The sequence below is a fragment of the Parus major genome, chromosome 1, assembly GCF_001522545.3.
Source record: "Parus major isolate Abel chromosome 1, Parus_major1.1, whole genome shotgun sequence".
Taxonomy (NCBI): Eukaryota; Metazoa; Chordata; class Aves; order Passeriformes; family Paridae; genus Parus; species Parus major.
Genome location: NC_031768.1, coordinates 17,727,072 through 17,743,810, shown reverse-complemented (window position 1 = coordinate 17,743,810; position 16,739 = coordinate 17,727,072). Strand labels below are relative to the sequence as shown.

General features: G+C 40.1%; 1 protein-coding gene across 2 annotated transcripts in view; it reads right to left on the bottom strand.

Annotated features, from left to right (window-relative positions):
• The window catches only part of GPM6B (glycoprotein M6B), a 106,168-nt gene that overhangs the window by 45,971 nt on the left and 43,458 nt on the right, over nt 1–16,739 (bottom strand). The window lies entirely within an intron of this gene.

Genomic DNA, 16,739 nt, shown 5'->3' with positions numbered 1-16,739 from the left:
CCTGTGTTCTCCTACAGAGAGCTTCCTCACAGAGTTGTACTGCTGAAGCCAAGAAACCCAGAAACCCTCAAGGGCCTGGATACTTATAAACCCTTTTCTCCCCAAAAGACACAGTCCTCCTTTCTTTCTACCTATGCTCTATCTGCAATGTTACGTCACCACAGATGTTGACAGAATTTTGTCTCTCTTATAAATAGATCAAAGAGGAAAAAAAAATTTATATATATATATATATATATGTGTGTGTGTAAAAAAATCTCAACTAAACCAAGATGTAGCAACTAAGTATGTGGGATGCCCTAGAGGAGTAAAATGTAATTTTTCCACAGTTTGAATCATCTGCTAGTGTTATGCCGATCCATTCTCATAAATACCGTTTAAGATTTTTCCTTCAGGACACAGAATATATACTACCAATACATAGTGGGCTCTACTTTCCACCCCTGCAAGCTGAAGCACTGTTATGGATATGCTCTGTAAATAAGCCCTGTGCAGTCACAGAAAAAGAGATCGCACCCTTAAGGCTGTGCAGACAACAGACATTCAAAACTGCAATGGAGAAGGAAGACAAAAAAGCAGCCATTTGCATCTTAAAATATTTGTAATTTCTATTTCACAAATCACCATTTTCTTTTAAAGAATACTTCTCAGTGCTGGTGTAAGCCCTAAATTTAGAGACATGGGGAAAGAATTTCTATTCTTCTACCGTAAAAATTACAGAAGAAGTTTCTGCCTTCATTTCTCCTCTGGACCACATTTCAGCCTGAATTGAAACACTTTCTTACACAGAATAGTTGATGTGCATGTAAGTGAATGAGATTAAAGAGGAAAGTATGTTTTTGCTTGGAAATATGCTATTACAACACAGTGCTGAAAAAGCAAGCACATAAACGGGATATCCTTTTGTGTTTGCTGAGGTACTTCACAAACATAGGACAGGTGTATTATTCTTTTTGAAGCATAAACTAGGCCACAAAAATTGCTTTCACAAACACTAAAATCGCTTTATTGATCAGTATGTGCCTAGATTTCCAGATGGACTCTTAGCTACAGGGGTCAGTTAGATACTACAGATATCTTTAAACTTAATGGATTATCTGAACAGAAAATGTTAACAAATAAAATAGGTTACCATCCATGACAGCCACATCTTTAAGGAGCAGGAAAGCTACTTTCAAGTTATGCTCAGAGGAACAGTAATTCTTCTCTGAATTTTCAGCAAAGCTGTTTCTTTCCTCTGCATTATTTTTGAAACTTTACAAAAGTTTTGTAAACTCTGTATACTAATTAGATTCTAATCCAATTCACCAGATGTGGGCAGTCATCAGTACTCTTCACAAGACTTCTGATTTAAAAAAAAAATCAAAATTGCTTCAGTTCCTCCTTGCAAATGAGCACTCTTCAGCATTTTCCTCTTAACAATGTATCAGCCAGGGCCAGAAGTGAGTAGCACAGGTTACATTTCTACCTCACACTGAGCTTCTCCTCTCAAAAATTTTTGTATGATTTCCTGTTTATTTATGTTTGTGCCTAAATGTAACATCAAAAGCATGAACAATTTTCAGCTGTAACAGCAGTCTTTTAATTCTTATAAATTTATTTGACACTGCTCCATTTTAGAGAGGATTTTACAAAGTGAGAGGCAAATAGAAATAAAGTTTTAAAAGTGATTTGGTTAAGAGTCACGCTGCACTTAGGAAATATCCATACAGCAGGAACAACAATTAGCATCTATGACATTACATTTAAACACTGACACCCAATACTTACTCATTAGCATCATTCTGGAAATCTGCCCCTTTTAAGAAGTTTCATTCTTTTAAAATAGCTATGCTTTCCTAATACATGATATGCCTGAAACCCCCTCTGACAAGCTCTACCAACTCAGTCAAGTTTTTCCCACTTGCACTTTCACATCATTTGAATGCATGCATTGTCAGCCTCCTCTGCCTCCACCTCTCCTTTCCTACATTATGTGCAGCACTAATTTGTTTCAGATTATAAAAAGCACTAGTGGATTCTGAAGCCATTAAAAAGAAGTTGCCAGTATATGGGATCTGTGGGAAATTTGATCCAGTAGGTGAAATAAGACTTAACTTTAGAACTGATAAATAGAAGTTTCAGATATTATTATAGAATAGGTTGCATTTTTCCTTTTAAATTTATGCAGAAGAACTGTGTCCATTGCCCTTGCAGAAAACTGCAAGAAACCTGTTTGTTTTTTTTTTTAGCATTGAGACAGATGGCCCTGGTTTCAAATATAGAAGACCTTCCTACACAAAACAGAGGTGCTGGCACATGATACGTGGGTGAAGGATATTCTGGATACTTGCCTGGGAATGTTGTACCCAAGAGGTGAAATAGCAGGATAAGAAAGAAAAAAAAGGAGATAAAAAAGAAGATGCTAAGAAGGAAGAGGGAAGAAGGAAACACCAAAGCAGCAGGCTCAGAAGTCATAGTGGAACATGTCAGTGACAGAAGGCAATGCAAAAAGCATCACTTTCTGAGCAGATGGGGAGTGCATATATACCTTTACATGGGGGTTCAGATTACTGATCACTATTTCTGAATACTAAATGGTGGCAGAGCCCTTCAGACTCCTTCCACCTCCCACATGAGTGGGAAAGGACACTTTGAGTCCTACCAGCAAGCAAGGTCATGCCAAACCCTCAGTGGGTTTCCACACACAACTGGACCACTTCAGGATCCCTAACTGAAGGCTCTCCCATCCAAGCAGCAAATCCCGGCAGTTGTGTTCTTGCTCCCAGTCTTCCGCCCCTGTCGCCTGTCACAGCCGTGGGCTCTCGGTCTTTGTCTCTCTCCTGAATAACTCCTCCTGCTTTCAGCCTGTGCTTAATCCTCCAGGAAACCTCATTCTCCAGAGAAGAAGAGTGCTTCTGTACATAATCTCCAGACAGCAGCTGTGACCCCAGCACCCAGAAAGGCGATCATTGTGCAGAACTGTGGTAGCAGGGGTGAACTTCCCCTCTCCCCCCTGCCACTCATTTAAGGGCTGCTGGAAGCACGCTGTCACTTTATGTGTACACACTGCCAGCAGTGATTTTCTCTGGCAGCTGTGGGGTACTTGTCCCTTCACCCTCATTGCAGGCAACCCTCAGAATCTGTACAACCATCTATTTTATTATTTTTTATTTTGCCTTTTAAGGGATTGAACTTCCCACCTGCCAACAGAACGAGCACTTGTTTTTTGCATTTGGTCCTCGAGGCTATGGCAGTATTACTGAAAAGTGACTTTGTCCATTTTTAATATCCAAAAATACAGAACAGCTGTGCTTTCTTGAAGTCCTTTTGTATAAGAGTGGCTCTGAGACAATACTAAATTCAAGGCTGCCAAAGCTCAGACCTGAACGGCCTGAAAAATTCCTTTTTTCTTTTTTTATACTAGCTCTTAAGATACACTATACTACCAGCATGTCAGTAATGCAACAGGTGTTATCTTAAGGCAGAAAAATTTGAACAATGTAATTCTTCATGGCAGGCTTATCAGCTTTTTAGTACACTCAGCTTTTATTATTCTGACACAAGGCAAACTTACGTAACAGCACAGTGCGTACTAATTTATGGGATAACAACATGGATGTTGAGTTTGGAACACTGCACTTTTGTTTCAGACCGTGGATATTTCCCATACTCCCAAGAAAGGCATATGCTGCGCAAACACTTTTAAAAGCATGCAAGTGGAATTCAATATATTGAAAGAAGCTAAAGTACTCTGGAGAGATTAACAAACACGTTTCAACAGAATGGCACAAAAGGATAATTAAGAGCTAAACCCACCGAGATACCGAGACAACTAAAATCTCTCCAATTTCTTCTGCAATTGATCAGAAAAGTCCACTTGCCCACTGATGGTATACAGACAAGTGTAAAAGTGGCTTCAGATCACTGCCAAGTGACTACAAACCTTCCAATCTTCTAATGCAAATCCTCACTTTTGGAGGATTTAAGGGCTCCTATACAGAGACAGTGAGGATATATGTGGCCACAAAGCTGAACAATATCTCTTCTCTGACTCTTGCCTAATGTTTCTTCTTCACAGGCAGAAGAGCACTGGAAGCCATCTACCCAGAATGCTGGTCTCTGGCAGAATAAGAGTAAGGAGAAAAATGGTATTAGAAAGACAGAGCTGTCTGATATGGCAACAATACCAGGGGAAAAATGATGTGACTTAGTTTTACAAAATTAGCCTGTTTGACTTATCCTTCATCCCAGAGGACAAATACAAAACTCCTCAAGGACAAAGAAATTCCTTTCTCCTCTAGCTCAATAGAATTTTTCCAGACTCTGCCTATGCAATCCAAGCCATCATCTCCCCAGTGAGACAAAACAAATCTGGTGAAAGGTAAATGGTCACCATTCATCTTAGCAAAATGGATCACAGCAAAATTATTTACTTTCCTCTGGCTCTTCCCAAAGTCTCCTATTCATTCATTGAAATATAATTGATATCAATGTACTCCACCAGAAAAGAAAAACAACTAAAAATCACTCTCAGTGCCTTCTGAAAGGCTGAGAGAGATTTCCAGGAGGGATTTTACACTGAACTACTATTTGGATGTCTTTAAAACACACTTTCCCTTCCCTCATTGGCTAGAAATATACTTAACAGAGGTACATACACACACACATTCTGCTAGCTATGGTACACAGCTTCAGGACTAGTGGACTTAATGATGAAAGACACTTTGCTCCCACAGGCTGGAGAAAAGCTCTCAGCTGTAACTCCACACAGTTGAGCCATTCCCACTCATGCCTGCTTCCCTTCTCTTGATAAAAACAAACACTTATAAACTATCTGCCATGTTAGTGCTCACACACAGGTTTCCCTGAGTATCTGAACATTTATACCACAACCCAGCCCTTCAGATGAGGTACCCCCAACCAATCAACATGCTGGGGACCCCATCCCATAGTGACAAAAGACTGCAGGCAGCAACGTGCCATGAAAATTCCCGTATTATCATGTACAATCAGTGAGTATCAGTGGTACTTCAGGCAGTTGGCATTAGCAGTGCCTTCCTCATCAAGTGCCTCACAGTGAGTAAGCAGCTCTGGGGCAGATCTGTAATCTCTGCAGATGCTGTTTGCCTGTCTTCATCATGTCTACACAAATGAACATATGGCCTTCTAGCACAAGGCCAGCTTACACAGTCATTAATTAGATATAATTTCAGCCTGTTTGATGTATCTGATACAAAAATCTGTCCTCTGGCAGGAATGCCCTTGTGGTATAGAAACTTTGTCTCTTTGTGAATTGACTCATCTGATGAGGAAAAGCAACATTTTGTCAGTGACTAGGGAAATACCTGTTTATTACAAATGCAGGTACAGCAGTGTAAACACCTGAACTTGACAATGGTTTCTTCTTATTCTCCCTAGCTCTCACTACAAGTAGAAGATGGGCACTCCCATCTTTCTCTCAAGCATGTGATACCCAAGATATTCTCCAAAAGCACCACTACAGCTCAGCAAGGCATTACAATGCCAGTAATTCAGGCTCAGGCTGCTGCAGGCTCAGAGAGCTAGTCACAAAACTCCTGGGAAAGTACATGGAAGCAATCGTCCTATACGTAAATACACCTCTTGGCTCTATGTACATAAGTAGACTTTGTGAATTGTTGCACTTCGCTCGTTTTTAAGTGAATAATCAAGAAAGAGGATTAATTAAGGCAGAAGACTCAGAAAAGTTGGTATGAAAAAAAATACATTTTTGATAAAAGGTGGTAATTTTTTGTTCAGATCTTGCTGCACTGCTTCATTTTCTCACACAGCAGCACAAAACAACACCAGGCATGTATACAGCCCCAGCTACTCAGAAGTAACCAGAGCACATGATGGCCCAAAGAACTTTGAGCTATGCTCTTTTCCTTCATCATGCACAGCACCGTGCAGGAGTTTGCAATGCAGCACTGTTTGCAGAAAGCATAACAAATTCAAGAAGTTTCTAAGAACTTCCCAATAATATGTGAGATGCAAACTGCCAGTTTATGAGGAGAAAGACCTGACCTACAGACACAGCCTGGAGTTAGTGGGGGAGAGAACCTTCTGTGTGAAATGTGAGGAATCTTCAGCAAAGCAGGTACTTCACAGAAAGAAGTGAGGATTTAACAACAACAACAGAAAAAGCACTTGAGGAATAGCATGAATGATTTGTCTTTGATGGTATTGAACTACACCTGAATTACTGTAAAATAATTTTTAAATTATTACTAGTTCTTGATTATACACTGGGTTACAAAATACCCAATAATAGTGGCCTTTGAAAACATGGTAATGGCTAGAGATGCTTTTCTGTGGAAACAGATAGCAAGATCTTTCCTTTGGAAGCTAGCTGGTTCACTGGTTTCCTGTTGAACCCTATAATGTTTGCACATGCTTATTTTTGGCTGAGTAAATAAATGTACTTGAAAATGCATTGATCCCCACTTTCATGTGAACCTTGGTGGCTTTCCTGAATTTTTGTCCTAGAGATACAAGTCCCTCACAGAACTATACAGTCACAAATTATATATAAATATGATTATTATGATAGAAAATTAATCGTAATTTCTCTGCAGTGTTTCATTGCAATGGATTATGTTCTAAGACTGACTTGCAGCAGATTCTCTGTACTAGCAGGAAAGTAACATTTTAAATATCTATGCTATATGAACAATGCTGTACTTATGCAGTATATTCATCCTTTCTCAGTTCTTGATTTCCAGTTGATTAGAATTAATTTAGCAGTCACTATTTTAGTGTAATTCTTCACTATCAGCTTGTGAAGTTGGGAGGGCTGACAGTCATCTCTCTTGACAAGCACTAGTATGTTCCTCATGCCTCTCTCCAGATGAGGCACCTTCAAGGAAAAGCAAGACAGAGCTCAGTGGTGTCCATACAGTCTAGGGTTCCTTACTGTAACCCATTTTATGTCCACAGACTGCATCACTGTTTCTATAAACTGAGGAATTCCAGGTTTGTTTGATGTCTTTGCCATCTCTATCCCTTTCTCATAAGAAAGTTGAGAAGAGGGATGACAAGAAGCTGGTAATGTGGAAGGCTCTAGAGAAAGACTTGGCACCTTGAGACCTCAGCCTGTCCTAACAGGCAGGAGACAACCCCTTGCACCACCCCAACACGTGGTGATACAGTGCTATATCAGGCCAGGGTGTCACAAGATAGGTAGGGGGACAAGACCAACTGCAGCATCAGAAGGTGACTTTCTTACTGGAATTTAACTGCAGATAGTATGTCCACATAAAGACCCACCAAGCTAGACTGGTGTCTAGGTGCTAATTCCAAAACCCACAGGACACATGCTTAAGTGGTACAGGAAGAGTCAAGATGAAAATGAAAAGGTTTGGAGTTTCCCTCTCAACATTTCCATGGTCTACATTTTGCAGCTCAAGCTGTGTGAACCTGCCATGAGGGGAGTAAACTCCCAGGAGATTGGGTTTGAGAAAAGTGGATACCTAAATCAGCAGGAAGTTAGCATCCATTTGGGTGTAAAGCACAACATTCAGATCTGACACTTGTGAAAGGGCAGTAGCCCCAAACTGGCACAGTCTAAGCAAAGAGAAGAAAGTCTTGCTGGACCAAAGATATGTAAAAGCAGACAAATTTCCCATCTCTAACCTTGGTGAGTCCAGTAGAAGCTACTCTCAATCAATGATGTATAACAGATTCAAACAAGTCAGAACTGTCAGCAAAAAGTACTACATGATTTAGTGATCTGCTTCTAGAAGTCACCTGAAGAGTGAAACTTAACTGCACATAAAAGCCTCCAAGACCTGGTCTTACCCTCTCCACAGGGCACTGATCTGGATTTTTGTCCTGTAATTTCTTTTGTTTCCTCTGGTGCCCAAACAAATGCTCTGCTAGAACAGATTATAATGTGCATCATCCCTTCCTGTGGTGAAAAGACTATGAAGCAAGCCCACATTTCCTTCCACTGCCAAAATCACTTAGACATTCTGGCAACGCAGGACACATTCTTTATGTTATCTGGCAGCTAGTATCTGACAGCTGTTCAGCAGCCTATCTGAAAAAAACCTGATGGCCTCACTCCAGTTCCTGACAGACTTATTCCAGATCACAAAGCTTCCAGATTATTATAGCCCACAAGGTTTCATCCAGCGAGTCCTCCATCATCTCACTGTCTTCTACCTTTCCAACAAGGCTATGACATTTCCTCTGGAGAAAGACAGCTAATCTGGTATCTTGAAAGAATTGGCCAGATGAGGAACCTACTAAACCCATGGCTTAGTTCTTTCATAGATGAATCATCAGCATAATAAAGAATATTACTTATTAGTAGCATGTATTTTGTGTTCCAGCTTCCAGACATTGTAACTTGTTATGCCACTGCCTTATAAATCCAAACTCTGTCCACTGGTAGAAATATTACCCCACACAGAGACTGACCTGCTCTTGGATCATAGCAAAACTTCACTCCCTGACAGCTTTTCTACAGTTACTGTTCCCCTTGCAACTCATGTGAATCAAACCCTTTCACAAAGTACTGAATCTTCATCACTCCTGTAACTGGGGATAAGCTGCACCCCTTCTTTGAGTGCTCTACACCAAGAGCTCATGTTCCATCATCCATCACAAACTGTATGAGTCTCAAACTGCCTTTATTCCTCTCTTGGATCGTGACCTACATTTGGGTTCTAGATGCAATCCTTTTTTCAACTACAACAATACTCTATCTTCATCACCCACAGCTGGTTAAATTAAATAAAAAACAGATTATCATTCCCCTCTATCTATGCACTACTTCTTCCACTTCAGCATTGACTTGAAGCACATCGGATTTTTATGAAGACATTTCATTGCGTATAATTCATTCACAATAGCATTTTTTTACTGTTTAAATGGTGTGACCAAAATTTTCTTATGTATTTTTTCCCCTTATTGGTAAATAAGAATATAACAGTCACCCTTAATTAGGCTGGTTGGACTATACAGCTTGGGTACTTCACAAACAGCTAATACTAAAGGAATTTATTTACCACTTCTAAGGGTGGTGGGAGAGACAAAAAAAAAATCCAAGGATTTCTTTTTGAGTCAGAGCTAACAGCCATAAAGACTTTCATCTCAGCTCTTCAGTGTGACAGTTTTATATAGCTTGTGCAACTTTATACAGCATAGAAGGTACATCAACACTATTTGTCTGAGTTTTCAGAAAAAAAATAATTCTTCATACCTATCTGAAAATGAAACGCTTTGTCTTTCATGAACATTATGTAGTGCTTCATGAGGTCTGTACTCCTCCTTGTCACCAACCACCTTAGAAAATAAGCATTAAGGACACCAATATGAAGAATGCGACCAGAAATTAAATTGTCTTGTCTATCTTCTTCCAGCCTAGACCACACACCTCATTGATACAGAATTTCTTTGATGTTTATAGCTCAGAATTTCTATGGACCTGCAACAGGACAGCACTGACACATCCATGTTAAAAACTAAAATAACCTGATTTAATGAATTACTTCTGAATAGCAAGAAAGGAAACAGAGAACATTTTCTGGAAGCCATAACAATTTTCTGCTGAAATATTTAAACACAGTTAATGCCAAGGAATTTTCCCTTTTTGATCTATTGAGTTAGGAAGCAATACATAACACATGCCTTTTTGATCATCTTGAATCTGTCCAGCAACAGGCAGTCAATAGCCTTTCCAACAACCACAGAGTAATCAAAAAGATTACAGAGGATTAAAATGGAATATCCTTGATACTTTAAATATTTAGTTTAAGTCATGTGAAAATGTAACATTTAAACATGTTTTGAAGCACATACTTACTTGGAAAAAGTCCTGGAGTTTTGCTGGGAGAAGACGTGTTGGAAAGCGCTGCTATTTGTTTTTCCCAGCATACAGGGACTAGTGGTATGAGATAGGATTCTTCTACATTGGTCCTGGCAATATTAGGGAAAGTAAAGCTACACAGTACTTTAAACTTACCATTTCTGTTCACCAACAAATGTTTTAATGTGCATAATGAAAATCGAGGCTGGGCATACTTGTTCAGAGGTAGTTACATGACAGTCCTCACAAAGTGGCCAAGGAGTGCTGTACACACCCAGCCCATTGATCCATGGCTGCAGGATAATATCCTGAATGAGCAGCAGCTGGCTGCACTGGACTCCTGACTTGGGCTGCTCACCAGCTATCTGCTGCTGGAAACTTCTCACTTCTACCAAAACCACCCCCTCTCTATTTCTCTGCAGTTGTCAACAATCATGCAGAAAATGCAACTGTATAACGGAACAGCAAATTCATCCAATAGCACAGATATTGCTCATACAAAGAAGACTAATATCACAGAATAATTTAGGTTGTAGGGATTCCTGATAGTTTCCAGTTCAATGCCCAGGCCCAAAGCAGGGTCAGCTACAGCAGATTGCTCATGGACTTGGCCAGTTCTGCACTGAGTTTCTCTTAGGATGTTCTCAGCCTCCCTGGACAATGTTTTCCAATGCTTAACCATTCTCACAAGGAAAAGAAAATATTTCCTTGGATCTCACTGGCAATTCTTGTGTACTGGCTTGAGGACATGTTTTTTCATTCTAATATTATATATGTCCAAAATGAACCTGGTGTCTTCTTCAAACTCTTCCAATTAGGGTATGAAAGATTATCCACAACAAAAACAAACAAACAAAAAACCAACAAACTTGTTTTCTTTCCCCTATTTAAACTATTTCAGCCAAATCTGAAACTGATACACTCTTTAAAGCATTTTGCAATCACATATTTTTTATGGAGGAATGGAAAACACTGTTGGCAAAAAACACTTCAAGATGATATACAGAAAGAGTCTTTTGAAAATTTTATTCTGCATATTCACCAATTTCATAGGAAAACTGACTACTCTGTATTAAAAAGAAAGGAAAAAATTCCATTGTTAGTGCCAAAATCTTCAAGTCTTTAAAAAAAAAGAAGAATCAAGGAAATCACATCCTGTAGTTCTAAAAGCTGCTGCAAGAATCAACACAGTATTTTTTCTCCCAGGAAGAAGAAAGTTAGTTTCCCATCAGGCGATCACGACTGAAACAATTCATCCGCATTGTGATGAAATGAAACTTTTAAAATGTACTCAAAAGCTACATTCATTGCTGTAAGGAAGAATGACCTCCCTCATAATGAGCTCTGAGACTAGCAGCCAGCTTACAGAGGTTTTATAATGGCCAGTTTTGGCTTCAGAGTAACTGGGAGCTTCGTTTTGCATGTTGCATAGCAGATTTGGGGGCCTGCTCAGGCACTGAAGAACTGGACTCAAAACTCTTCACTGAGGCTGGATTATTTTTATATTAAATATACTATAAAACTGAAATTTAGCTTTTATTTTAATTTTGTATTTTGATAAGCACTAGAACTGGATAACTTAAGGCCATTTCAAATGCTATGTTTTAAACTAGTGAAAAGATGTTTTAAATGAATGAGAAGAAAGCTCCTGATGTACTAAGGAACATGAGTTGGATCAGAGGATGGGTAACACTCCAGAATGCAGCTTGCCTAATAAGATCCTAATCCATGTAAGAGCCAAAAAGACATCCTATCTGCACCAAAAAAAACCCCATAATTTACAAAGGAAAGCTGAGGAAAAGCTAGGGTGATGAACCAGACCAGAGAGTTGGACAGATCAGCTGCATGTGAGAGGACCTGCCATGAGAGGTACACCCCACCACTGCACATCACACAAATGTTAAGAACGGCCTTTCCTAGGACTCCTGACTAGAACAATCTAATTAACCAAAGAATGAGTCAAGTGGGAGAAGGGATGGCTGGAAGTATTCATGGTGACCTGTTTAGTTTTCATACATTTTTCTCCAGCACACACACATTATTGTCAGAGGTGCAGAGGACATGCACAAATTAGATTCTCTCTAGCTTGTGTCGCTATTAACCACAAGCCAAGTCAGAAGGAAAGAGATGCAAGAAAAGCTGTATGAATTTGTTTCATCTGAAATGAAGGGTGAAACACTATAATTTTACTACAGTCCCCATGAAACCAAATCTGCTTTGATGAATCTGACTTGATGCCCCTCATTCTTGCCTGCACTTTCTCTACAGGCATATCAGCAACAGGCATTGCCACAGCCCTTCAGGCATGACAGTCTCCCCTCCACTGGCCTGTATCTCCATCTGTGTTACTACTCTTTGTAGCACAGGAATGAAGATAAGTAAAACATTTGCCATTTTCTTTCCTCTGTCATTTAAATCTATTTTTTGGCTGCAGAAGCAAGTGCATGTTAAACACATAAGCACCATAAAAGCCCTAAGACTTAGGCATGATGAACTCAAGGGAGGAATGTGATTCTGCACTAGCATAAAGTACAGTATTCAATTACAATGACTACAAATATTTTATGTAGAAGATTTATTGGCAAACCTCCACAGGGCCTGTAATCCCTAGCACAATTTCCTGTGCTCTTATTAGAGGAAGATAACCTTTTGGCAATTGTTTGTATAAGATAACAGCAATTGCTCATGATAAAGAGCTTAATTAGTGGAAGATAAAGTATTACATTAAAGGAAGTGACAGCAAAATAGATTCTGGATCATTATAAATTTTTTAATAGTTGATAAAACTAAAAAGTCTTATGATTGAAAAGAGCACAAGAAAATATTTAACAAAACAGAGAACGGGGATTGCAAAAAAACTTTCCAGACAGCTGCAGATAGCTGGACAGCACATTAGACTTTCCCTTGGGTTGTTAGTGGGTTTGATATTGGAAATGGAAGCAACTGTGATATACACAGACTTCTAATGAAATGTTGCAATGGAGTCCTTTGTTACCGTGTGACTGGGACACTGCATGACCACGTGCTTTGCTTTACTCAGAAAAGAAGCCTGAGGAATTTTAATCAAACACAATCACAACACAAAATACAGCGTGACCAAAAGTAATCTATGACATCTTGTCTTAGACAAACACCCTCCTAAAAATTTAGCAGTTTCTAGCCTTGGTCAAAAGACACCCCAAGTCCTAAAACATGTGATAAACTGAGAGGCACAGAAATATGAGGATTATGAAGCATGAAGGCAAGGATAGGCAACAACAGCTCCATGCCTGTAGGTGCTCCAAGTTGCCACAGCAACAGAGACAGGCTGGAGGAGGCAGGAAGCAGCAAGGAGATATCTAGGACTGCACTGCACCTCCCCATCCTACAGCTCATAAACACCACTAAGTGTTGGCAGCTCCAAGACATGTAAATTGCAGAGGGAAGACCACCAGGAAATATGCAGACAGACCCCAAAAATATCCACCCAATATTACACTGCCTTGAGTTCTGCAAGTACCAGCTCCTGGATTGATTTCTAGACACCTCTACTCACCAAAAGAAAAAAGGCAGGCTTAAGAAACAGGGCACTGAGCAGCACACCTCAGCCAGCAGTTAAGTGCTGACCCCCGCTCTGCCTCAGGTTGAGCTTTTCCTAGCAAAACATACCAGTTTGCACACAGGTACTGTCAGGAGCACATGCACCCTGGAGAAGAACTGTTGAGCTCTCCCTTAACAGCAAAGATCAAGACAGATGCTTTAAACATGAGAACCTACCAGGCAGCAGAGACAGAACACAAAACCTCAGCTTGCCACATTCTGGCCTGCCCCTTAATTACATGTCAGCAGCACACACTAACGAAACACTTAGAGTTCAAATCCTTTTCAGCTACTGGCAACTGCTGCTCCAGGGTAGAAAAGCAGAGTCAAGCTAATCTGTGTTTGGAAGCAGAAGACCTAGGTTTAAACAAAAACATGCAACCACATTGTTAATTTGGCTGTGGGGAAAAAATTAAGAAGAAAAACTTTCTTCAAAGCAAGAAGGAAAGTGAGGAACAGCAAAAGGCTAACTCATCCCAGAAGAGGAGATGACATGTGTAAGAGCTCCCCACAGCTGATGACTACCTGCACAGCTGGCAAAGACAGCACAACTGGGAAACATGGGAAAGCAACGAACTTCAGGGAAGTGAAGTCATAACAATGCAGCTGAGCTCTGTTTTTCATTATTTAGATCCTGAATTGGCAGGGTGCAAAAGTCCAAGAACTTAGACACTTAGGTCAGGCATGTGCATACCACTTCAGCAGTGCAGTTTTATGCAGTAGTTTATGCAACACTTAATCACAAATAGAAGTACCACCACATTCACTACACTTGTCTGGCTGACCAGAAAACCACCTGGTATGCCTAGGGGTAGAAGATGCAGACAAAGGTTCCTTCCTGGGTCCCACTAAGAAGAGGCTCACCTGGCTGTCCTGAAGTGCCCATCACCCATCATATGTCTAAGCAGGAGCGTGCTGCTCCCCAGCTCTGCCACTGCAACCCCTGCGGGAGCCAGGAACTCAGAGCAGCAGCTGAGCAGAGCGTAACAAACATCCGGGTGCGGGAACGTGGCCTGTGTGCAGGGTCCACATCTGCTCTGCCCAAAGGGAATAAGCATTTCATGGAAGCATTGTCTCCAGATGTAAAACCAATTTCTAAAGCCAAAGAGAACCCGGAAATGTATCTCTCAGCTTGGCCTGGCCTCAGAGACTAATGTGAGACACTCATGGCAAACTTGGGCTTGTGCCAGCAGCAGTTTGAAAGTGGAGCTTTCTGCTTCCTTTATATAGCAACAGGCTTGAGTTTATATTCATGATCCTAAGCACACAGACACACAAAAAAAGGAACAAGAACACCAACCTAGTAAAGAAAGGTGTTAGAAAGAACTGGAATCCCATCCCTGCTCCTGTATGGAGTCACCAGGCCTGTGAGAAAACAAACTGGTAATCTAAGGCAACATGCAAGTCTTGAGACAACACTTGTATTGAGCACATACACAGAAATAATGCTGTCAAGGGGCCAAACCCAAGCTCTGATGAAGTCCAGGTGAGTCATGTAAGGGTACTAAAAGCTCATCTTGCAAACCTGTGAAAAACTTCAAGCTCTAGCAAGATTTTGATGAAATAAATCCTGCTCATCTCTGTGTGTCAGTAAGGGCAGCCAGTCATATAAAGCACAATATTGTGTACATGGACAGATAATTTTAATTCAGCTGCTTTTCTCCAACTAAATTAATTTTTTTGTTCATTGGAAACCATCTAGAAAACAAGTCATAGATGAGCACTGTTACTAGAAATCACAAGAACAAGTTACTTCTGAAATACAGGATAAACATTTCAAGGCTGGTTATAGCACATATGTATGTACATGTTCATACACTATATAGAGAAATAATTTTTCCAGGGACTAACCAGAAGTGGTAAATAATACCTATGCACCACTGAGCTGTGCTGAGCACTTTCCAATCCCCTAGTTTTCCTCTCCTCCAGCCAAGAATCTGTTCAGAGCAATTCACTGTCAGGGATCCCAGCTGAAAAAGCTCTCTCCTCTTTGTAGTGTGTCCTTAAGCACTACCCTTGAATCACACTCTCTAAAACGCTTTGCAGCTCAGAAGCAAACCAGGCAGCACAGGACAGCCACATCCTCAGTCTGCATATGACATCAGCTGGCTAACATATGGCCCCAGTAAAAGCCAGTAGTGCAGAAATTATTTGCACCATCTCCTGTGCACCTGAAGAATTTACAAGTTGGGCTCCTGTGAATGCACCTCCACTGGCAGGAACTTTGAAACAAAGCGACAGGAGGTTGCAGGGATGGTTCCACAAGTCCCTCTTGCCTGATTGGAAATACAAGGATATTTTTCTTAGCAACTGACATCTCAAGAGAGTCTCTGCTTTCTGAAGTACAAAATGTGTGCAGGGAAATCCAAGTTGTCTCATATGACCTTCATGTCTTTCATAATCACTCCTGGGAAAAAAAATGTGTCAGCCCATGGCACATCAGGTGTCCTTTTTCTGATTAAGATGGGATGTCTGTTTTGCTTTCTTTTAACAACTGAACACCATCATCTTTCCAAGCAATTGGAAAAAGCCCAATTTTTTCATTGTCCTTGTGTCTTTAGTCTCTACAGTGGTAAAGCAATGGCAGGTAAGTCATGGAATTATTAAATCCATTGCTATCCCCAAACCAAAACAGTTAACTGAGCTCAGCTCCCCTTCTCAGAAACTTTAAACCAGCATTTTAAATTAACATGAATCATCATAATTTATACTGTGTTATTTGTCAAAAGCGCAACCACGTTTCTTTTTGAAATATTGCCCTGTAAACTGCAAGTGGTTGAATGAAGTATTTTACATGCACAAATCCCAGTCTTAGATTAACACTTAATGGCCATACTCCTCCACTGTTCATATACTGTGTGTGAGGGAATGCCTGTCATAACATGGTCCACACTCCAGGCAAAGCATAAATAAAATAGCTGTAAATTTAAATGATGTTCTAACTGTGCCATTTAAGATGGGTTGTTTATGAGCCTTCACTGAAGAAATAGGCCACGGTTTTAAATACTGAAAAAAACAGAGAGATCCGCTTAAGAAACATATTTGCCTTATTTTAAGGTCAGCATTTAAATATCTGCATCTGGTAAACATTTTATTTCCATGGTACAGCATACAAAACACTAAAGACAGATCCAGTTGCTATTTTAATTCACTTCAGGGCTTTAAAATATGGCCCTTTTTTGACACAATAATATGTAGTCATGTTTGTTAAGAAAATCATTAGCAATGCTAAGTGAGTATTTCTATGGCTCTAAAGCAATAGTTGAAGCTCTTCAAAGCAGGTAAAACATGTAATACACTGAGCTGTTTATCTTTACATAATATTATTATAGTAATCTATAGTATT